A 25013-nucleotide genomic window follows, 5' to 3' on the forward strand; every position below is an offset into this window, starting at 1 on the left:
TGCCCCAGCTACTCCAGGAACTCGGCCTGGAGGACGGACCCGTGTCCCCGATACCCAGGGATGACGGGGACGAGGAGGTAGCCCGGATTCTGGGAGGGCAGGAGAACCCAAACGGCCCGAACCCGGACACCAGCTGGGACGACGGTTGGCACGCCCAACTGCAGGAGTGGGACGCGCAGGAGGAGGCGGCAGCCCCGGAAAGAAAGGGAGCCACTGGACTACACTCCAATGAATTGGCTATCGCCAGTTCCCACCGACCACAACGCCCCAAACCCGGACCCGACGAGCTGCACGGCCCGAGATGCCGAACCAGGAAACCCGAGCCAACCAAAGGAAGACAGCGACCTGTCATTGGGCTTGGAAGAGGCAGAGGCGGGCGTACTGCTCACAGCGTTCGAGGAGATGCCCGAGCTGAACGTGTTGCAGGAAGAACAGGCATGGCCAATCGCCCCAGTCGCCTGGCGGGTAAGCACGCCTGACCGCCGCATCCCGCAAAGCCTGCTGGAAGGCGCCAGCGCTTAGGCAAACGCGGCGCGGCACGGGCGCTGCCGGATCCGCAGCCTAGAATACCACGACGGCCAACGCTTCCGCGTATCCATCAGCGGAAATTTGGTGCGCATTTCACCGCGCCCCACCCCGAAGTAGGAAGGGAGTGTGAAGGCATAAGCCTCCACAAAAAAATCTGACCACAACACCATCCCCTGAAGGGACAGCCCCGGGGAGCTTATTATCTCATTATTATTATACCCGATACTCAAAATGAGTATTGGGGTATATTAGATTTGTGGTAAAAGTGGATGTGTGTAACGTCCAGAAGGAATCGTTTCCGACCCCATAAAGTATATATATTCTTAATCAGCATCAATAGCCGAGTCGATTGAGCCCTGTCTGTCTGTCCGTCTGTCCGTCCGTCCGTCCGTCCGTCCGTCCGTCCCCTTCAGCGCCTAGTGCTCAAAGACTATAAGAGCTAGAGCAACGATGTTTTGGATCCAGACTTCTGTGATATGTCACTGCTACAAAAATATTTCAAAACTTCGCCCCGCCCACTTCCGCCCCCACAAAGGACGAAAATCTGTGGCATCCACATTTTTAAAGAAACGATAAAACCAAAAACGCAGAATCGGTGAGGATGACCATATCTTCTACAGGGCAAAATCTGAACCAGATCGTATAATGATTATAGCCAGAATCAAGAAAACAATTTCATTCTTTCTCGCTCTGTCTCTCTCTAACACACAGGTTTCATGGTCGGTTTTGCCAATTGCAAAATATGAGTTCAAGGATCTCAGAACCTATAAGAGCCAGAGCAACCAAATTTGGTATCCACACTCCTGTGATATCGGACCTTGACCGTTTCGTGTCCAAATTTCGCCACACCCCCTTCCGCCCCCGCAAAGGACAAAATCTGGGGCATCCACAAATCTCAAAGACTATTAAGGCTAGAGTAACCAAATTTGGTATCCGCACTTCTGTTAGATCTCCTTCCGCCCCCACAAAAAACGAAAATCTGTTGCATCCACAATATTGCACATTCGAGAAAACTAAAAACGCAGAATCATAGATAATGACCATATCTATCAGATTGCTGAATCTGGATTAGATCGGATCATTTTTGTAGCCAAAAGCAATAAATCAATTTTCAGTGGCTACGCAGCGCCCGACGTCACGCTCAGACTGATTTTCTGTCTCTCTCGCACGCACTCTTTGTCGTGTGGTTCAATATTAGCGTGGTCTGCCGCAGGAGAGCCATACTGACTTAGTATCGGGTATAACTGTAGAGTTGCGGTGTCCGCAGCAACTCACAACGTTCCACCTCGTTATTACTACTATTATTATTATTATAACAAAGACGACGCAGAATTATTTTCCCAAATTAAAGTAAGAAATAGGCTAAGAGAACCCCAAAATAGTGAGGCCTTTTTACTTAGTAGTAGAATTAAGAGAACCAACACGGAAGAGAGATATCCACATGGTGTTTATGATATTTTTGTCGTATTCCCCCACAATAAAGACACCCACCAGTTTCCGAACTTTCGCCCGTAGGAGTCCCTCACCCCCTCCCCCTCTCTTCACTATTCCCTGGATGACCGGCGAAGTGGATGTGAGTCGTGGATCATGCGGCATCCACCAAGCTGGGCTTCCCTTTCCTATACCTTTCTCCCCTGGGGACCCGGCGATGCTGGATGTGAGTCGTGGATTCACGCGGCATCCGAAAAGCTGGGTTCCCTCTCCTACACCCTCGCCCTGGGGACCCGGCGACGCAGATGTGAGTCGTGGATCCCCTCCTTCTCCCGCCACGCATGAACCCCAACGCACGTCTCTGCAGCTCCCCAAGCACGGGTTCACCCACGCCTCGATCCACCCCACGGGTGCGCTTTCGCCACGAACGGCTCTCCCCTAGGTCCTCACCCAACAAATTTTGTTGTGTGGAAGGACCGAACCCTGGACAGACTGAAAAGCAGGCAGAGGTACTCCTCGGCCTGAGAACTTCCTTACAGCGAATTCCTTTGCTTCTTTGCAACGCATTTTTGGATACATTCACAAGTTTTTCACAAGTCACTGCGGGCAAGGGGAGCAGTCTCCTCATCGAGCTCAATCACATCGTTATCGCCATTCATGGATAAGTTTGGACTTCTCAGGGTAGATGGTCGACTGAAAAACTCTTCGTTGGATTTTGATTGCCGTCATCCAATCATCTTGCCCAGCAGCCATCCACTGACTCATGCAATATTCTCCCATTTTCATGAGCGGAATCTGCACGCTGGTCCTCGAGCTTTGCTTGGACTAATTCGATCCCAATATTGGCCTATTGGGGGGAGGAAGACGGTGCTTAAAGATGATGTTGATAGTCAGGCTTCCAACGTGGGGAGTATGTCGGGTCAAGCAGCATAAATACTTTAAATTATAGCCAGGGGTGCAGCCTTACGTAAATCACCATTACTGTTCGATATTTGCACTTCCCACTGTACAAAATCATTGCTTGCCGCAATGCTTACGCACAGCAGCAGCCGTTCTTTCGACTCTCTGTCCGCCTTCTTCGTTCCTGCCGTTCTCTCGCGCTCTATCCATTGTTTCGCTCTCGGCTTAGCTTCAGCCCGAGCTATGGGATTAGCTGCAGCTATAGCGGTCTCCTTCTATCGCTCTCTTTGTACGCTCGCCTGCATTAGGGCACGGCCAAGTCGGTCCGCCTGCCTTAGTTAGTCAGAAGTTGATGTTTGTAGCATATACCCACATAAATACAACTAACATACATACTTTCGCTTTCGTGTATCAATAAATTGCAACATATGTACATACGCCTAAGTCGGTTTACATATAACAATAAATTGTACCTCTTATTTAAACCCGCTCTACTGTTTATTTAAATCAAACTTTCAAAAGTTATTAAAAACGCTTAATAGCTTAACAGGCATTCTCAAGTACTCATACTGTCCTTGCGGTGTCACAAAGAATGTATACGGGACTGATTTTTCTTCTACGCCTATGTGATGATACCCACATTTAAAATCTATAATGGAAAAACAGGACTTGTTTTCTAAAAACTCAAGACAGTCCTCAATAAGCGGCAACGGGAAATTATCTTTAACAATTCGCTTATTCCGGCTACGGCTACATTCGAAGTTCTCCTGATTTTTTTTTTTCACTAGGACCAACGGGGAATGATCTAACAGATCATTTACTATTTCAGCTACTTCTCTCTCTTATGATAGGATAAACGAGGCGAGTACAATGAAATGGTGTTCTTTCTGTTACACGAATCTGCATCTGATACTTTGGTTGTGCTTTAAAGATAAGTTCTCTGTGTAAATAATATGTCTGAATAACTTCTCTAAATTTTTCTGCAAGAGTGGGACCAAATTCTAAGCCTAGATTAATATGTTTGTCTTCATCAATCTCTACCGACGCACAAAAGTTACTGAATTTACGCCTTGATTCATATTCTCGCAGGCAATTTTTTGTCATTCCTTGAGTTTTCTTGTGTGTGATTTTTAAATGGTTTAGAACGGTGGCTTAGCACGCTTCTTTCTGATTGAGTACCATCTAACTTATCATATAGTCTTATGTCACTATTATTTTTACGCTCGGTTAATAAAGACGTGCAAGTTAAACTAATGGCTTTTTGCTTCAATGAACTTAACGGTGTGAGTTGCTTCGCAACTTTAAGGGCATCGCGTTCCAACAACTCCGGCAAAGGCAGCATGTTATAATCTACAATGTTCAATAAAATTATATATTTCTTTGTGCAAAATTCAATATGGCACTTAAATTTTCCCCATATGGGAATTGGTTGTCCTCCTAATCCATAGTATTTCCTGACTTCATTATAGGTTTCAACTATAGCCGACTCCGGTATCAAAGACTTATGAATAAAACTTACGGGGCTACCTGTATCAAACAGACTATAAATACTAACGCCTCTTTGTTCACTAAACGGAAGTCATAAAGTGATTAACTGGACAGCCGCTAAATCGTCGTTGTTTTTCTCTCCCAGTCGCTTCTCATCTTGAACTGCAGCTACCCTAGTGCCCATCTTTCATTATGGGCACTGCGCATATTGGTGGCCGGTGCTCCAACAGTTGAAACATGCCCCATTCGGTATCTTTGGCTGGCTGCATTCCTTCATCCTGCCGATCCGCCTAGCAACCGCTTCGCCAATATCCATTTGGACTCGGATACACCATGGAAATTCATAATGTCCTCAAAGTTATTAATCCAACTGGTTACAGCCTGGTCGTCTTCTCCAGAAAATGGACGCATCAACGCCTCAATATGTGTCACGTCGATGCAATCTCTAGGCGGACTATATATATATATAGTGACATATCCATAATTCTCCACATCCCATACTCATTATTTTTATGTCCAATTCATCCACACAAGTACCCCATCCACACAAGTAACAGGACACCACTGAAGAATCAATAACTGATTCTTCCCACAATCCAGCTAGAGTCCACTAATCTAAACAATGATTGATTCATCAACACCAGAATCACGCCACCCTCAAGAAATCAATCCGTTAAAATCATGCCACTCATGAGGACCAATCAGAGCTAGTCATAAAACAAGGAGTATCACATTCCTAGCTCACTCATGTAATGCAACACCGATCGCCAGCAGCGGATGCCTTTGATCAAAAGCCGACGCATCCCCAAACATCGGTCCAGGCACGTACGCCACCGACACGAAGATGCAGCCGAGGAAAGCAGCACCCGAAGCCAGAGTCGAGAGAAGGGCGCATGGAAACTAGCAAACAATAGAGAAGTCAGTTCCGTTTGAAACAAGCAGACGTAAAGTTAGGTCGGGGAATTTAACCAATCTTGTGACATAAAGAAATTAAGTACTAAAAATAAAATCTTTTTTTTAAAACTAAATTTCGAGTTGCGGATCAGGAGGTAAACCAACAAATCAAAGGTATGATCAGATAGGGATTAATTCGAAAGTCGAATTCTCCTTACTGCTCGCCCATATCTATGATTTCGAAGAAGATAGATGCTTCAGGAAAGCAAAAATATGGAATGGTAGTAGACTATAGAAGTCTAAATGAAATAACAGTTAAGGACAAATTCCCAACTCCACGAATGGATGAAATCCTAGACAAACTAGGTAAATGTTAGTATTTCACGACAATCGATTTTGCAAAGGGTTTCCATCAAATACCCATGAAACCTAGCTCAATCCCCAAAACTGCGCTCTCCACTAAGCATGGACATTACGAGTTCACTCGTATGCCCTTTGAGCTAACCACTGCCCCCGCTACCTTTCAAAGATGTATGAACAATCTGCTAGAAGAGTTAATCTTCAAAGATTGCTTTGTATGTAAGATTATTAATAATGTATCGTTTATTAATAGTGTTATTCGAAAAAGAGTACAAAGTGTATGATTTAAGATGTGCAATTAATGAGTCTGTTCTTCCGACTTTTTGTTAAACTTTCTGCTTCTACTTCCAACAACCGACTCCCGTATCGATAACCCCTTAAACATCGGTTAAGTCTGGTTATATCGGTTAGGTCTTATCGATGGTATCTTAAGTTCAAATGTTATTTTAGAAGGGATAGTGTTAACTGCTTGATACACTATCTTATCTAAATTAACATTTGAACTAAAGATACCATCGATAAGACCTAACCGATATAACCAGACTTAACCGATGTTCAAAAGACCTAACCGATAAGGGGTTATCGATACGGGAGTCGGTTGTTGGAAGTAGAAGCAGAAAGTTGAACAAAAAGTCAGAAGAACAGACTCATTAATTGCACATCTTAAATCATACACTTTGTACTCTTTTTCGAAAAACACTATTAATAAACGATACATTATTATTAATCTTACATTTGGGGGCTCGTCCGCGTCGAATACAGAGCTCGGAGTGTGTGAAAAAGAAAAACAGAAGAAAGCAGAAGTTGATGCAAGAAGAGGATTGTTGAAAAGTTGTTAAAGTTGTTGTTTTGAGCTACATAAAGTTGTAAAGTTGTTGTTGGTGGCTATAAACATTAAGTTGAACAATCCAAATTCTGTGAGCCTAACAGTAGACACGGAGTTTAATAAAAGATCGGTCGTTTAATTCTGTTGGAAAATTGTGAAATTCATTGTCGCGCCGCAGCGTCGCCTTGTCCGTGCGCAGTACGTACACAAGCAGAAAAAACACGCACAGACACGTTGTGTGTGATACACACTTATAAACAGAAAAGACAAGCACTCGTCGGGTACACAGACACAAGTCAAAAAGAGCCGCAAAATGATGCAAACACCGCCGCCGTTGTACTGGAAAGAGAGAGAGAAGGAAGAAGCTTTACCAGGAACGTCGCGCCCGAGTGCAAACGAGATGAAAGATTTTGAAAATGCGGAAAACAATACTGATGACAAGATTGATCAAATGATAAAATTGCTAAGTTTGAAAGTGCTTTGCGATGAGCAACGAGAAATGAAGATTGCTCCAGATAATTTTACAAAAGTTGTGAGCGATTGTGATGGAAAATCGGTTCCCATAGAAAAATGGTTTGAGATATTCGAAAAAAATGCCGACGCATATGAGCTTACTGAAAAGCAAAAGTATGTGCAGGCCAGAGGAAAAATGACCGGTGCAGCTAAGCTTTTCCTTGAAACTGAATGCGTGTGCACCTATGAGGAACTCAAGAACGTATTATTGGATGAATTCACATGTAGCTATAACAGTGCAGACATTCATAAGCTGCTGCAAGAAAGAAAGAGGAAGAGTAGTGAGTCGATGCACGAGTACTTGCTGCAGATGAGAAAAATAGCAGCAGTCGGACATGTTGAACACGCGGCTGTTATAAGCCATATTGTGAACGGTCTGGACATAAGAAACGAGTATAAGTATGCCATGTATCGCTGTAAGACCTTCAGGGCCTTGAAAGAAGAGTTCGATATCTATGATCGTTTGAACATATCGGAGAAGAAGGGCAATAACGAACAGCATAAAACGAGTTTCAAGCAGCAAAGTGGGCAAAGCGGTAAAAAAGAATATTGCTATAACTGTGGATCAGGAGAACACAAACGCAAAGACTGCAAAGCCGAAACAAAGTGTTTTAAGTGCAATCAGAATGGTCACATTTCGCGTAACTGTCCTTATGAAGCAGATAAAGTTGATAAAGTTCGCGTCATTTTGAATCGCAGTCGCATGAAAAAAATTCAAATAAACGGCATTGTTGTTGACTGTCTTGTGGATACAGGGTCAGATGTAACCATAATCAAAGAGAGTATGTTGAAGACCATGAAAAACGTTAAACTTTTGAAGTGCACAACTATGTTGCGCAGTCTGGGTCAGATATCAACAAAGCCTGTTGGATACTTTAATGCAGAAGTTACCGTGGATAAGTTGCAGACCACACAGAAGTTTTTAGTAGTCCCCAGTAGACAGATTGATTTCGACGCACTTTTGGGGCATGATTTCATTAAAAAGTTCCGTTTCGTCGCTGATATGCAAGGATACACGTTTTTGAAGCATGACGCAGATCCTGTGCCAACAGATGAGCATGCTCTTATATATAATGTAACTGAAGAGTCATCCTTTGTAGCTCCGCCGCAATATCGAAAAGACGTTGAACAGATGATAAGAAACAGTTACCAAATGCCCACAGAAGTTGCAAAGCAGTCTCCAATCCAACTGAAGATAGTTCCCGACGTAGTAATCAAGCCGTTTCATCACTCACCGAGTCGTTTATCAACAGACGAAGCCAGTGCCGTAAAGAAGCAAGTCGAAGAATGGATCGAGCAAGGAATCGTGCGCAAGTCGTCTTCAAATGTAGCGAGCAGAGTTGTCGTCGTGAAGAAAAAAGATGGTACACTTAGAGTTTGCGTAGACTACAGGAAGTTAAACAGCATGGTATTGCTGAACTGCTTCCCAGTCCCGATCATGGAGGAAGTCTTGGAAAAGCTGCAGTCGGCTAAGTGGTTTACCATAATGGACCTTGAAAACGGATTTTTCCATGTGCCTATGGAAGAACAAAGCAAGTCGTATACGGCCTTCGTCACAAAGGAGGGATTATTCGAGTTTAATAAAGCGCCTTTCGGATTCAAGAACTCGCCAGCTGCGTTCATTCGGCTCGTAAGCTATATTTTTCAAGAATTAATCAACTCTGACATTATGCAGCTTTATATGGACGACATAATTGTTTACGCCGCGTCGCCCTAGGTATGCATGAGGAAGACGAAGTTGGTCCTGAAGGCAGCTGCGCAGTTTGGCCTAAAGATCAAGTGGAAGAAATGTAGCTTCATGCAGCCACGCATTAGCTTTCTGGGCCATATCATTGAGGACGGGAGAATCTGGCCCGGCAAAGAGAAGACAGCAGCTGTCAGTCGGTTTGCTACGCCCAAAGACATTAAAGCAGTTCAAGCATTTCTGGGACTCACAGGCTTTTTCAGAAAGTTCATCCCTGGCTATGCACAAGTTGCCCGGCCGCTCACGAATCTACTCAGGAAGGAAGCAGTTTTCAACATTGGCGAAGCAGAGCAACAATCGCTACAAACCTTAAAGAATCTGCTTGTAATCGCACCTGTATTACATTTATACTCACGAGAAGCGCCAACGGAACTCCACACGGATGCATCCAAAGAAGGTTTCGGAGCAGTTTTGTTGCAGCAGTTTGATGGCAATTTCCACCCGATTTACTATTGGAGTAAAAAGACTACACAAGCCGAGTCCAAACGTCACAGTTACTATTTGGAGGTCAAAGCTGCATACCTCGCACTCAAGAAGTTTCGTCACTAGCTGTTGGGGATCAAATTTGATCTTGCCACTGACTGTGCGGCGTTTAAGCAGACAACAACGAAAGCAGATATACCCAGAGAAGTTTCCCAGTGGATTCTGTATATGGAGGACTTTACATTCAAAGCAGTACACCGCCCAGCGGACAGAATGAGACACGTGGACTGTCTCAGTCGTTTTCCGCAGACATGCATGTTCGTGACGACGGAGCTAACAGCTCGGATAAAGAAAGCACAGCAGGATGACGATTTCATCAAAGCCACAGTTGAGATCCTGAAGCAGCACCCATATCAAGACTACAAGCTTAAAGGAGGTCTTCTCTTCAAATCTGTAAATGGCAATGACGTATTGGTGGTTCCAAGGCTGATGGAAAGGGAAATCATTCAATGATCGCATGAAGTTGGTCATTTCTCCACAGCGAAGACAATGCACTCAGTTCAGAAGCAATACTGGATTCCGCACCTTGAACGGAAAGTAAACAAGTTGATTACTAATTGTATCAGTTGTATAATTTTCAGCAAAAAGTTGGGCAAACAAGAAGGCTATCTTCATTGCATTGACAAGGGTGACACACCACTATACACGCTGTACGTTGATCATTTGGGACCAATGGATGCGACAGCCAAGCAATACAAGTACATTTTTGCTGTGGTAGATGCATTCTCCAAGTTTGTGTGGCTGTTCCCAACTAAGTCAACAGGTCACGAAGAAGTTGTGAAGAGGCTGAGCGATTGGTCATTTGTGTTTGGTTTTCCCAAGCGCATAGTCAGCGACAGAGGAGCAGCGTTTACATCCAACGCATTCAGCGAGTTTCTCAACGAGAACAAAGTCGAACATGTGTGTACAACGACAGGTGTGGCGAGAGGCAACGGTCAGATTGAGCGGGTGAACCGTTCAATTTTGGGTATCATCGCAAAGCTCTCAGCTCAGGAGTCAACGAAGTGGTACAAGCATGTGCCACAGGTCCAGATGGCGATTAATTCGCATGTGCATTCTACGTTGAAGTCGTCGCCATTCGAGGTCATGTTTGGGACAAAAATGCACAGACAAGCTGAAAGTCGACTATTGGAGGTGCTCAACGAGGAGTTGGTTACGCAGTTTAACAACGAGCGCCAAGAACTGCGTGACCAAGCGAAAGAAAACATTGAGAAGGCGCAAGAGGTGTACAAGCGCAATTATGATAAAAAACGACGACCTGAGCACGGCTACAGACTAGGAGACATGGTCGCGATCAAGAGGACGCAGTTCGTCGCAGGACGCAAGTTGGCCAGCGAGTATCTAGGCCCATATGAAGTCACCAAGGTAAAGCGGAACGGTCGCTACGACGTCAGAAAGGTTGCTCAAGTCGAGGGGCCAAATATCACAGCAACGAGGAGTGACAATATGAAGCTATGGCGTTTTGTCTCAGAGAACGATGATATATTATCATCTGGGACAGATGAAGATGAGCAGGAGGGTCGAATGTAAAGGACAGTGTATCAAGCAGTTAACACTATCTTATCTAAATTAACATTTGAACTTAAGATACCATCGATAAGACCTAACCGATATAACCAGACTTAACCGATGTTTAAGGGGTTATCGATACGGGAGTCGGTTGTTGGAAGTAGAAGCAGAAAGTTGAACAAAAAGTCGGAAGAACAGACTCATTAATTGCACATCTTAAATCATACACTTTGTACTCTTTTTCGAAAAACACTATTAATAAACGATACATTATTATTAATCTCACATGTATACCTAGACGACATCATTATATTTTCCACTTTATTCCACTTGATTTGCTTGAACAACCTCAAGGAGCCAAATATGAAATTACAAAGATGGAACAAAAAAACACCTGCTGTCACTAAGGAGAGTATTTGGAAAGTTGAGAGACGCCAACTTAAAGCTTCAAATGGATAAATGTGAATTCATGAAAAAGGAAACTGAATTCCTAGGTCATGTAGTCACTAATGAATGAATAGTACCAAATCCAGGCAAGATCTCTGCCATCGTCAAATTTCCAATACCGGAAACGACTAAGCAAATAAAGTCATTCTTAGGTCTGTGCGGGTTCTACAGGAAATTCATTCCTAATTTTGCAAACATAGCAAAACCCATGACACTCAAACTAAAGAAAGGAGCTGTCATAGACCCCAAGGAAGAAAAGTACGTCGAGGCATTTGAGAGACTAAAAGAACTCATCACCTCAGACCCTATTCTTGCATTCCCAGACTTCGACAAAATTTTCACGGTAACAACCGACGCTAGTAATATAGCATTGGGAGCGGTTTTGTTACAAGAACACAAACCGATCTGCTACGCTAGCAGAACCCTAAACGAACACGAAATAAACTATTCAGCCATCGAAAAGGAATTATTGGCGATCGTATGGGCAACCAAGTATTTCCGTTCATACCTGTTCAGTAGAACATTCGAGATACAAAGCGATCATAAACCCTTGATTTGCTTGAACAACCTCAAGGAGCCAAATATGAAATTACAAAGATGGAACATAAAACTGAATGAGTTCGACTTTAGGCGTATTTAATGGCAGGCAGGCAAAATCGTCATCATCCGAATCCGTCTCGATCGCCGCGCATCTTCGTTTGAGCGGCGAGCGAAACGAATTTTCGGTCAAGTTGGCCTTTGCTATAGGGGTAAGGGGCAGGGGCATGGGGGACTCAGCATCAATAGCCGAGTCGATTGAGCCCTGTCTGTCTGTCCGTCTGTCCGTCTGTCCGTCCGTCCGTCTGTCCGTCTGTCCGTCCCCTTCAGCGCCTAGTGCTCAAAGACTATAAGAGCTAGAGCAACGATGTTTTGGATCCAGACTTCTGTGATATGTCACTGCTACAAAAATATTTCAAAACTTCGCCCCGCCCACTTCCGCCCCCACAAAGGACGAAAATCTGTGGCATCCACATTTTTAAAGATACGATAAAACCAAAAACGCAGAATCGTAGAGGATGACTATATGTTTTAGAATGTAAGATCTCAACCAGATCGTATAATTATTATAGCCAGAACCAAGAAAACAATTTCATTCTTTCTCGCTCTGTCTCTCTCTAACACACATGTTTCATGGTCGGTTTTGCCAATTGCAAAATATGAGTTCAAGGATCTCAGAACCTATAAGAGCCAGAGCAACCAAATTTGGTATCCACACTCCTGTGATATCGGACCTTGACCGTTTCGTGTCCAAATTTCGCCACACCCCCTTCCGCCCCGCAAAGGACGAAAATCTGGGGCATCCACAAATCTCAGAGACTATTAAGGCTAGAGTAACCAAATTTGGTATCCGCACTTCTGTTAGATCTCACTATAAAACGTTTATCTCAGAATTTTGCCCCACCCCCTTCCGCCCCCACAAAGGACGAAAATCTGTTGCATCCACAATATTGCACATTCGAGAAAACTAAAAACGCAGAATCATAGATAATGACCATATCTATCAGATTGCTGAATCTGGATCAGATCAGATCATTTTTACAGCCAATAGGAACAAATCAATTTGCAGTGACTACGCAGCCCCCGACGTCACGCTCAGACTGATTTTCTGTCTCTCTCGCACGCACTCTTTGTCGTGTCGTTTAATATTAGCGGTGTTGCAGCAGACGATCGTAATTACTCTATCGTAGCGTGTGCGATGTTGTGAGCAGAGCTTTTGCTCTCACACGCCGCGCTCTTGTACTGCTCTCTGCGCATTCAAGATCGGTTCGACGGTGGAGTCGGGGAGTTTTGCTATCTCTGGCTGCGACCAGTCCAATAAATGCTTTGAAGTCGAGCACTTGTTTTTTTTAGTCATACATTCCCTGACAATTTAAGGTAAAAACCAAAACTAGAGCCCGCTGGACCGGAGTCATCATCACGTTTGTTTTTTTGGAAAAAGTCTTCCGAATTTTCATTGGCGCCCGAGCAGGGACATCGGCATACAGCATTTCGTGGAAATTCGCACGACAAACCAGTGACCCACAGTGCATCTTCGTTGTCTCGGCACAAGTCATTGGTTTTTTTTGTTCTGTTGCGAATAGAGCTCTAGCTGGCTGGTTTTGTGCGACAAATTGGATTCATCTTTACTCAACAAAAAAGGAAAGTGTTCGGCTAATCTATGCCGAATTCTCAGGTATTTAGTGCGAAAAAAAATTGAGTGCTAGAACCAAGCCACCATTTTGTGCGCTGTGTTTCTCTATTTGGCCACTGATCTCAATTTCATTGGCACCTCGTTGAATTGGAATACCAATTAAATAAAACACAAAGTAATAAAACAAACCAAACAGCCAGCAACATAAAATATTTATTATATGCGGAATATTGGTGGATTGAAGAAAAGTGCAAATTGATGAGGGTTTACGGTACTTGCTAATCAGACGCTCCGGTCATTGCCGCTGTTTTCAATTCTCTTTTGCGAAGTACCGCTTATTGGTGCTGCCTTTACTTCGGTAACGCTATCGTTGCGCCAAATTGTGCATAATTTGGCTGCGTTTGGTTGTGTGCATTGGCAGCATAATTTGTGTTTGTTTCGCTGCGTTAACACTTTGAAGCCGATACATAGTTTTTTGTGGAAATTTCGCGTTCTTTCATAGTTTTTGCATACCCTACAGTATTTTGGTTAACCATTGTCTAAACCCAGTGCATTACTTTCCGACCCTCTTGAAGTAAGAGAAAGCGCCAGAATGAGTGAAAAGGAAAGGGAAATTGTTACCAGGGAAGGAGGTTCAAAAGAAGGAGGGGGTCCAAAAGTCCTGCAAAAGTTAGCAACAGCAATGCAAAGACACGATAGGGTGATGGGCGATCTAAGGCGTGTGAGAACGGCCTTTGAAGAAAAAACTATTTCGTTCGACTCTCTTCAAATTAAATGCAGACTCGAGCTGATCGAAAATTATTGTGAAAAGTTGATGGATATACAGGCAGACATGGATTGTTTAAATCCCAACAACGATCTACGAGCATCGGTCGAGGATATGTGTGTTACCACAAAGGCTCTGTACATGTCTGCACTTAAAGAACCCGAAACTCAGCGAATACAGAGGAGGGATAGGAGTAGCCAGCGTCATTCATCACATCTGCCTAAAATGAATCTCCCCAAGTTTAGTGGAAAACATTCTGAATTTAAAAACTTTATAAGCCTTTTCGAGAGTTTGGTGCATAAAGACCCAATATTATCAAATGTGGAAAAATTCAACCACTTACTGTCGTGTCTCGTTGACGATGCATTGGGAACAGTGAAGGCGTTTCAGATCTCTGCAGACAATTATGAGAAGGCTCTGATAGTTTGAAGGAGGTTTACGACAAAAAATATTTGATCTTTTCTGATACTGTTTCGCAGTTGTTTGACATTCCCAGCACAACAAAAGCTTCTGCTTCATGCCTTAGGTCCCTCATTGACACGGTGTCAGCCATATATTCTTCTCTGCAGTCGTTAGGAAGTGAAAAATACATAAATAGCGCGATGCTAATTCACATAGCGCTGTCTAAAGTAGATCCCACAACGAAGTCTCGGTTCGAAGAGCAACTGGATTACGATAAACTACCGTCTTGGTCCGAGTGCGCAGCCCAGCTGAATCGGCGCTATCAGCATCTAGCTGCCGAAGAGTCAACACGGAATAAGGGTAAAACTAAACAAGAGACAAGTAAAGGACCCACTAAATCGTCATTTTCATGTGCAAAGACGGATAGGCGAGCTGATTCGAAATGTAGCTATTGCCACGCGGGGAATCATACCATAAGCAATTGTCAATCGTTTAGTGCTCTTCCTGTTCTTCAACGGTTCGATATCACCAAGCAACTCCGACTGTGCATAAATTGTTTGAGGCCAGGTCATACAGTGACGAGGTGCAAGACAGCAAAATGTCGAGTGTGCTCTAAGCCCCATAACACTCTGCTTCATCGATACGGGGTTGAGCCACAGCAAAATGGGCCTAGTTCTGTGCCAGTAGAACATTCGTCATCGTCTGAGCCTCAGACAGTTTATTCTAGTCACGTTGCTAGTGCTGACCAGGTTATTCTTGCTACCGCTGTTGTAAAGGTGCAAGATCGGTCCGGACAATTTCAGTATGCACGGGCACTTCTAGATTCCGGCTCCCAAATTAATTTTATATCCGAGGATCTAGCCCAGCGCTTACGATTGCGCCGTGATGAGTCGTGCCTTAATATCACAACTGTTGGAAAAAACTCGTCCGTCATAAAGCACAAAATTCATACTTCTGTCCAATCTCGTATCAACGATCACAACTTTGTTTCCGATTTTTGGGTGTTAAGGTCGATTTCCACATACCAACCCGATCATGTTGTCAATTTCGCCCAATGGAAGATACCAGCAAAACCTGCAGATGGCAGACCCGCAGTTTTACAAGCCTGCTAAGGTTGACTTATTGATAGGGGCAGAAACCTTTTTTGAGTTAATGTGTGTAGGCCAATTAAAGGCAAGTTCCAAACATCCAACAATCCAGAAAACATTGTTGGGATGGATTGTATCAGGAAAATATAAGGCATCAGCACAGGATGCTGTATGCAATATCGCTGTTGGTAGCGATCATTGTTCTCTCGACTCTCTGGTGGAGCGCTTTTGGGAAATGGAACAGGTCCCAGAGAAGTCGAAGGCTGTATATACAGCTGAACAATTGGCTTGCGAACAAAACTTTAAGCAGACTTTACGCAGGCTCGAATCGGGTCGTTTTGAAGTGGGGCTGCCATTTAAAATAAATCCCAACGTGTTGGGTTTCTCGTTCGAGACGGCAAAACGCCGCTTTCTATCCCTAGAACGCAGACTTGCACGAGATCAGTATTTGCATGATCTGTATATGGAGTTTATGAAAGAGTATCTCATCCTTGGCCACATGTCATTGCTTCCAGACACTCCTCCAGGACGCCATTACTACATTCCACATCAATGTGTCCTGAGACCTGATAGTAAAACCACCAAGCTACGCGTCGTTTTCGATGCATCGAGCAAAACATCGACTTCAATCTCATTAAATGAGACTTTGATGGTGGGTGCAACTATTCAGAGGGAGCTTTACGCAACTCTTGCCCGATTTCGATTAAATCGTTTTGCGCTCACAGCTGACATCTCCAAAATGTATAGGCAAGTTCAGGTCGCCGAAGAAGACCGAAATTTCCAATTGATTCTGTGGAGGGATAAGGCAAATTTAGATGTTCAAACGTATCGCCTAAATACGGTTACTTATGGGACAGCCTCAGCTCCATTTCTGGCCATCCGCTGTCTCGTTGAATTGGCAGACGTTTATGCTGAGTCCCATCCTATTGCATCACAAGTCATAAAAAGTGACTTTTACGTCGATGATATGCTTACTGGAGCAAACAGTCTGGAAGATTTAGAACGTATTCGGCTGGAAGTGTGTGAGGTCTTAGAATCCGGGGGTTTTAAGTTGGCCAAGTGGGCGTCAAATCATCCCCAGCTGCTGTTCGATAGTGGCCAGGAGAAATCGCTGCAGTTTGATCCTTCGTCGTCTGTTAAAACGCTCGGAATTAGATGGAATCCGCAAAATGATTTGTTCCATTATCATTTAGATGACTCATTTGATTCATTGACCCCTACAAAGCAAAACATTTTGTCAGTTGCGTCCCGATTGTTCGACCCATTAGGGTTATTATGTCCCTTAATAACGAGGGCAAAAATATTGCTGCAGCAATTGTGGCGGCAAAAGTTGGATTGGGACGAGTCGGGTCCCATGAGTTTGCACACGAGTTGGAACCACTTCAAGCAAAATTTGTTTGAATTAGACAAGATAACCATACCTCGCTACATTGGCCTTCCCACGCATTAAAGCGTTCAGATTCACGGATTCGCAGACGCATCAGGTGAAGCGTACGGATGCTGCACTTACATCCGTACCAGTGATGGTAAAAATGTCGTGTCTAAGCTTCTTACCGCAAAGTCTCGAGTAGCTCCTCTCAAAACGAAATCGATTCCAAGACTCGAATTGTGCGCAGCACTCCTGTTATCCACTTTATGGGCTCAAGTAAAACCGCTCCTGGACAAGTTCATGATCGAAAGTGTGAACTTTTGGTCGGACTCCCAAGTCACTTTGTACTGGCTGGAAAGGGATCCAGCCACGCTCGCAACGTTTGTGGCCAATAGGGTTGCTGAAATCCAGGAATCGTCAAGCGGTGTGACTTGGCGGCACGTTCCTACTGAGCAAAACCCAGCCGATTTGGTGTCACGTGGCACAGACGTAGACGGTGTAACGTGCTCATTGTGGACTGAGGGTCCCCAATTTCTGCTCAGGAATTCTGAGGAGTGGCCATGTCTACATCAGGTTGAGTTGTCCCCAGAAATGGAAGGGTCGGAAAACAAGAAGTGTTTCGCAACACATTCAGTGGCAAAGTGTCAGGCCAATGATTTCATCGAGTTGATTGAAAGATGCTCTTCCTTTGAGAAATTGCTTCGGATTATGGCATATGTAAACCGGTTCCTACAAGGAAGAAAGCGTAGTCGAGAAGTCGTTCTGTCAGCCAAAGAACTTAAGGTCTCATTTCTAAGGCTGGTAGAAGTAGTCCAAAGACACGAGTTGGGACCAGAATTCCACAAGCTAGCGAGGTCGGAAATCCTGTCACCGCATCTTCAACGACTAAACCCGTTCATACATACGAGCGAACTCGACGGAGTAACGCTGCGACTGATTCGAGTGGGAGGAAGGTTGCTCAACGCAGAGATTCCGTATGACGCCAAATTTCCTCTGCTGCTGTCGCAAAAGTCGCAGTTCGTGACGCTTTATCTTCCCATTGCATCGGACTCACTACCATGCAGGCGCCAAAGTCATGGTTTCGTTGCTAAGGCAGCAGATATGGCTAATCAATGCTCGAGAAGCATGTACAAGGCTCCTGAGAAATTGTGTGCACTGCTTCCGATACAAGCCAGTCCTACAGGGACAGATCATGGGAAACCTGCCAGCTGATAGAGTGCGAAGAGCTCGGCCCTTTTTGATTTGTGGGGTAGATTTCTGCGGCCCATTCTACGTGTCTCTCAAGATTCGCGGCAGGCCCCCTATTAAGACATATGTAGCCGTCTTCGTCTGCTTTGTATCAAAGGCTGTTCACCTGGAGCTTGTAGCAGATTTGTCCACTGATAGTTTTTTATCTGTTTTTAAAAGGTTCATCGGGAGAAGAGGCCTTCCGGAGAAGGTGTACAGCGACAACGCCACCAACTTCGTGGGCGCGAGCAAGGTGCTGAACGAGCTGCATCAAGCGTACCAGAGGGACCAGGACCGGCTCAAGGCGTACGCAGCGCGCCAAGGCGTCGAGTGGTGTTTCATACCACCGAGAGCACCACACTTCGGCGGATTGTGGGAGGCAGCCGTCAAATCAGCCAAGCAGAGGTTGGTACGCGGAGTGGGCAACGCCAAGCTCACCGTGGACGAGCTGTGCACCCACCTGGTAGAGGTAGAGGCTCTTCTCAACTCCCGGCCAATCGCGTCCCCAGGCAACGATCCCAGCGATGGAGAAGCGCTAACGCCAGGGCACCTACTGATCGGGCAGCCGCTTCTTTCGCTGCCGCCCGAATCAGATCACGACGACAGATGCAGCAGGGGAAGCTTCGCGTACTTGAAGCGGTGGCGAATGCTGTCAGCGCTCAAGCAGCAGTTTTGGCAGGGCTGGTCCAAGGACTACCTGGTCAGCCTGCAGAAGCGTCACCAGTGGGCTACCAAAGGGCCAGACTTGGACATTGGCTGTCTAGTGCTCGTCCACGAGGACAACACACCGCCACAGAAGTGGACCACAGGACGAGTGGTGGCCGCAATCAAGGGAGAAGATGGGAGAGTGCGCGTCGCCGAGGTGCGAACACCCGCGGGCGTAATTAAACGCCCCATACACAAATTGGCAAAACTGCCAATAGACGGTTGAAGCACCGGAGGTCTTCAACGGGGCCGGAATGTTGCAGCAGACGATCGTAATTACTCTATCGTAGCGTGTGCGATGTTGTGAGCAGAGCTTTTGCTCTCACACGCCGCGCTCTTGTACTGCTCTCTGCGCATTCAAGATCGGCTCGACGGTGGAGTCGGGGAGTTTTGCTATCTCTGGCTGCGACCAGTCCAATAAATGCTTTGAAGTCGAGCACTTGTTTTTTTTAGTCATACATTACCTGACAATTTAAGGTAAAAACCGAAACTAGAGCCCGCTGGACCGGAGTCATCATCACGTTTGTTTTTTGGAAAAAGTCTTCCGAATTTTCAAGCGGCGTCTGCCGGAGGAGAGCCATACTGACTTAGTATCGGGTATAACTGTAGAGTTGCGGTGTCCGCAGCAACTCACAACGTTCCCCCTCGTTTTTTATACTCGATACTCAAAATGAGTATTGGGGTATATTAGATTTGTGGTAAAAGTGGATGTGTGTAACGTCCAGAAGGAATCGTTTCCGACCCCATAAAATATATATATTCTTGATCAGCATCAATAGCCGAGTCGATTGAGCCCTGTCTGTCTGTCCGTCTGTCCGTCCGTCCGTCCCCTTCAGCGCCTACTGCTCAAAGACTATAAGAGCTAGAGCAACGATGTTTTGGATCCAGACTTCTGTGATATGTCACTGCTACAAAAATATTTCAAAACTTCGCCCCGCCCACTTCCGCCCCCACAAAGGACGAAAATCTGTGGCATCCACATTTTTAAAGATACGATAAAACCAAAAATGCAGAATCGTAGAGGAGACTATATGTTTTAGAATGTAAGATCTCAACCAGATCGTATAATTATTATAGCCAGAATCAAGAAAACAATTTCATTCTTTCTCGCTCTGTCTCTCTCTAACACACAGGTTTCATGGTCGGTTTTGCCAATTGCAAAATATGAGTTCAAGGATCTCAGAACCTATAAGAGCCAGAGCAACCAAATTTGGTATCCACACTCCTGTGATATCGGACCTTCACCGTTTCGTGTCCAAATTTCGCCACACCCCCTTCCGCCTCCGCAAAGGACGAAAAACTGGGGCATCCACAAATCTCAGAGACTATTAAGGCTAGAGTAACCAAATTTGGTATCCGCACTTCTGTTAGATCTCACTACAAAACATATATCTCAGAATTTCGCCCCACTTCCTTCCGCCCCCACAAAGAACGAAAATCTGTTGCATCCACAATACTGCACATTCGAGAAAACTAAAAACGCAGAATCATAGATAATGACCATATCTATCAGATTGCTGAATCTGGATCAGATCAGATCATTTTTACAGCCAATAGGAACAAATCAATTTGCAGTGGCTACGCAGCCCCCGACGTCACGTTCAGACTGATTTTCTGTCTCTCTCGCACGCACTCTTTGTCGTGTCGTTTAATATTAGCGGCGTCTGCCGGAGGAGAGCCATACTGACTTAGTATCGGGTATAACTGTAGAGTTGCGGGGTCCGCAGCAACTCACAACGTTCCCCCTCGTTTTTGTTTTGGTGTTGGTCAGGGTAGCTTCGTTTGGTTTACTGTTCGTGTTTGTGTTTCGTTTTGCGTTTTGTTTCGGCGTTGTCGGCTTTGTCGGCGGGAGAGAGCAAGCATCTCTCTTTTTGTCATGTGTGCTTGTGTGCATGTTTGGCGGCAAACGTTTTAGGGCTTGAAGAGACGCGCTTTCGTTTTCTTTTTGCGCCGAGGGCTCGGATGCTGAGAGAGAGCAAGCGTCGCTCTCTATGATGCTTGAGTGTATTGTTTGAATTTCATTTTCGCTGTTGGTTTGGCGCGAAAACATTTGGGCCGCCGAGGGCTGGGATGCTGAGAGAGCGCAAGCGTCGCTCTCTATGATGCTTGAGTGTATTGTTTGAATTTCATTTTCGCTGTTGGTTTGGCGCGAAAACATTTGGGCATAGTTATACCCGATACTCAAAATGAGTATTGGGGTATATTAGATTTGTGGTAAAAGCGGATGTGTGTAACGTCCAGAAGGAATCGTTTCCGACCCCATAAAGTATATACATATATGCTTGATCAGCATCAATAGCCGAGTCGATTGAGCCCTGTCTGTCTGTCTAGCTAGAGCAACGATGTTTTGGATCCAGACTTCTGTGATATGTCACTGCTACAAAAATATTTCAAAACTTCGCTCCGCCCACTTCCGCCCCCACAAAGGCGAAAATCTGTGGCATCCACAATTTTAAAGATATGAGAAAACCAAAAACGTAGAATTGTAGAGAAAGACCATATCTTTAAGACTGCTGAATCTGAATTGGATCGTATTATTATTATAGCCAGCATCAAGAAAACAATTTAATTTTTTCTCGCCCTGATCTCAGAGACTATAAAAGCTAGAGCAACCAAATTTGGTATCCACACTCCTAATATATCGGACCGAGACGAGTTTGTTTCAAAATTTCGCCACACCCCCTTCCGCTCCGCAAAGGACGAAAATCTGGGGATATTCAAAAATCTCAGAGACTTTTAAGGCTAGAGTAACCAAATTTGGTATTCGCACTCCAGTTAGATCTTACTATAAAACGTGTATCTCAAAATTTCGCCCCACCCCCTTCCGACCACACAAAGGACGAAAATCTGTTGCATCCACAATATTGCACATTCGAGAAAACTAAAAACGCAGAATCATAGGTAATGACCATATCTATCAGATTGCTGAATCTGGATCCGATCAGATCAGATCATTTTTATAGCCAATAGGAACAAATCAATTTGCAGTGGCTACGCAGCGCCCGACGTGACGCTCAAACTGATTTTCTGTCTCTCTCGCACTCACTCTTTGTCGTGTCGTTTAATATTAGCGGCGTCTGCCGGAGGAGAGTTATACTGACTTAGTATCGGGTATAACCGTAGAGTTGCGGTGTCCGCAGCAACTCACAACGTTCCCCCTCGTTTTTGTTTCTGTTGTGTGCAGTTAGGTGCTCTTTAGTGAGAGCGAAAGCGCCGCTATCTTTGACACCCGTTGCACTTTCGCTTCTGGGAGCAATTTTTGTCGGCGTCTTTTTCGGCGTCTTTGATGACGATTGTTTGTGTATGCAAGCGTCACTTTTTAGTGGGATTGTTGGCAATTTTTTAACATATAGACTCCTATCTATGAAACGACGCTCAATCTCTAGAACCGTCGCTCCTAAGGAACTCTGAGAATCCTCTGGCGAGTCCATCTCCATCTCTGCCAAATCCGCATCCCCCTCTGTGTCAAACATTGGCTCAAAGAGGGAAACATTTGCGGATGCGTTCCCTCCAAGGGGCCTGTTCGATATGTCGGAATCAATTATACGAGAAACGCACTCACCACCCGCTTCGGCTGATGTTTTTCTTGCCGAGTTGTCCATTAAATCCATATTGTGGGTCGTCAATCTTGGAGCAAGTGCGTCAGTATGGTGGGCTGGTCCAGTTGCGTCAGTAGCCTTGCTTTTTTTCATCTTTTATTGCAGCTAGATTTTAGCTGCGTGGTCCAGATGAGTTTAATGGCTTCACTGTATTACGGCGTTGATTAAAGATGATTTGATTGCATTAATTGCAATTACAATTATTTGGCACATATAGTTCTTTCTCCCGGTTTATATATGTATGTATTTTAAAACATTTAATATTCCACAAGGAACAACAAAACACAAGTCACTTTTTTTTCGGTAATTTAATGCAAGTGCACGCCCAAGTTGCGCACACTCGCCCGCCAGATTTGCTACTGGCGGAATTTTATTTCAGCTTTTACTTATTACCTAGGACATGGCAATTTACATTTAAGCTTAACTTACAACAATAACGTGATTTAAAATTAGCGGGCTGTTGACGTTAACATGAATTAACATTAACATTAACATTAAACATGAAACTAATGGTCTGGCAGCCCTTATTTGTCAGTCACAGAATTAACGTACATAAAGCAGCATGTGGTCACAAACAGATACTACTCCACATTCCATCGGGAACTGGGGCTTCATCTTCCTCTTCACCGGCCGAGGAATCGATCCAGCAAGAGGCCGCGACTGTGCTTCTAGCAAGCGGGTGTTCTAGCCCTCCCCCCTCGATCCAGAAATCTCAGCCTAGCCAGAACGTGTTGCTACCTACTTGCCTCGTCCATGTAACAGATCGTTATGGAGCACATATCCCATGTCGTGCCATTTTGGATTCTGCATCACAGGAAAACTTTGGATCATCGCTCGTCTTATGTTCACATCTCTGGAACCGGAGATTCCATTCTACCCTCGAACAAGTCTGTACATATAGTTGTACAATACCAGGACGCAAGCTATCGAGCTTCCTTCGCTGCAATTGTCACCAACTCAATTACGGAAATGCAGCCTAACTTCGGCGTAGACGCAAAGGATTGGCCAATGCCGAATAATCTAAAACTAGCTGTGAGGGAGCGTACGCTCCACCCACATTTTTCCGCCCATCAACTCGCCGGCATTTTCCCATTCGACGGGTCCCTCCTTATTTTATTAGAATTAAGATTTTTGACTTTTCCTCATTTTCTAGTTTTAAGCATTGACTTTTCAGTTTTAGGTTAAGGGGGAGGGGGGAAGGCCACGAAGGCTACATGACATTAATTTTATATATTATACGGCCCGAGGGGTCTCTAAGCCCCACGTAGCTTATTATCTTCTTTAAAGGGGGGGAAAGTCGCGATCACGGCGGACGCCACTGGCTTTTCAGAACCAAAACCCAACAACAACGACGCAGCAGCAGCCAAAACGAGAGAGGAATACACCGAGGACCGAAAACCAACGGCATCAACGCAGCAACGGCGTGAATACACCGAGAAAGCAGAAACCCAACGACAACGACGCAGCAACAGCCAAAGAGGGAGAGGGATACACCAAGAATCGAAATCCAACGGCACCGACACAGCAACGGCGAGGAATACACCAAGAACCGAAACCTAACGGCACCGACGCCAAAACGGGGAGGAATACACCAAGAAACAAAACCCGAAAACAACGACGCAGCGGCGGCCAAAGAGAGACGAGGAATACGCCGAGAACCAAACCCAACAACAACGACGCAGCAGCGGCCAAAGAGAGACGAGGAATACGCCGAGAACCAAACCCAACAAAAACGACGCAGCAGTGGCCAAAGAGAGACGAGGAAAACACCGGGATCCAGCGAGCCGCCGGCATCGACGCGGCAGCGGCAGAAGAGAAACGCCGAGAACAGCGAGCCGCCGGCATCGACGCAGCAACGGCAGAGGAGAAGCGCTGAAAAGATAAGATAACAGCATCAACGCAGCAACGGCAGAAGAGGACCGCTGAGAACAGCAATCAAATCCAGCAACGACGCGCCAGCAGCGGAACGACGGCGCCGGCCCTCTGCCGCCGCGGAAGATGACGATGCTAGCCGCCCACGCTGACGCTGGATCGGAGAGCCAGCAGAACGCCGGCTCTGAGCTGGGAAAACGGGGAGAAAAAGGTCGATTGGGAGCAGTCGTAGGAGTCGGACGTGTTCGCGGAAAAATTCGAGTGGCTTGGAAAAAGTAAAAACACGTGGCGGCCCGGATCCACGCCAACGCTATCAGTGACACGGGGAAGATCCGGCATCGACGCTGCGCTTACGGGGAGAAGACCCTGCATCGATATTACACTTACGGAGAGGAGATCCTGCATCTACGCTGCACCCACGGGGAAGAGGAGGCTTTCGACGAGTACAAGCGTGGGAGTTCAGGGGTAATCTAGTCTCTAGACGTGTATACGGGCTGCTGAGCGTTGCGATAGGTAGGGACCCCAGAAAGAATAAAGTGAAATGTAATATAACAGAAACATAGCACGACCACCAACAATCTATACACTAGGGAACCTGGAGGCCCGAGGCTTCATCTTCCCTGCCCTTCCTCCCGCCTCTTGCCCGAGTCTGTGTGATTCCATCCAGTAGTTCGTAGCCCGACCGGATCCTG

The sequence above is a fragment of the Drosophila miranda genome (assembly GCF_003369915.1).
Source record: "Drosophila miranda strain MSH22 chromosome Y unlocalized genomic scaffold, D.miranda_PacBio2.1 Contig_Y2_pilon, whole genome shotgun sequence".
NCBI lineage: Eukaryota > Metazoa > Arthropoda > Insecta > Diptera > Drosophilidae > Drosophila > Drosophila miranda.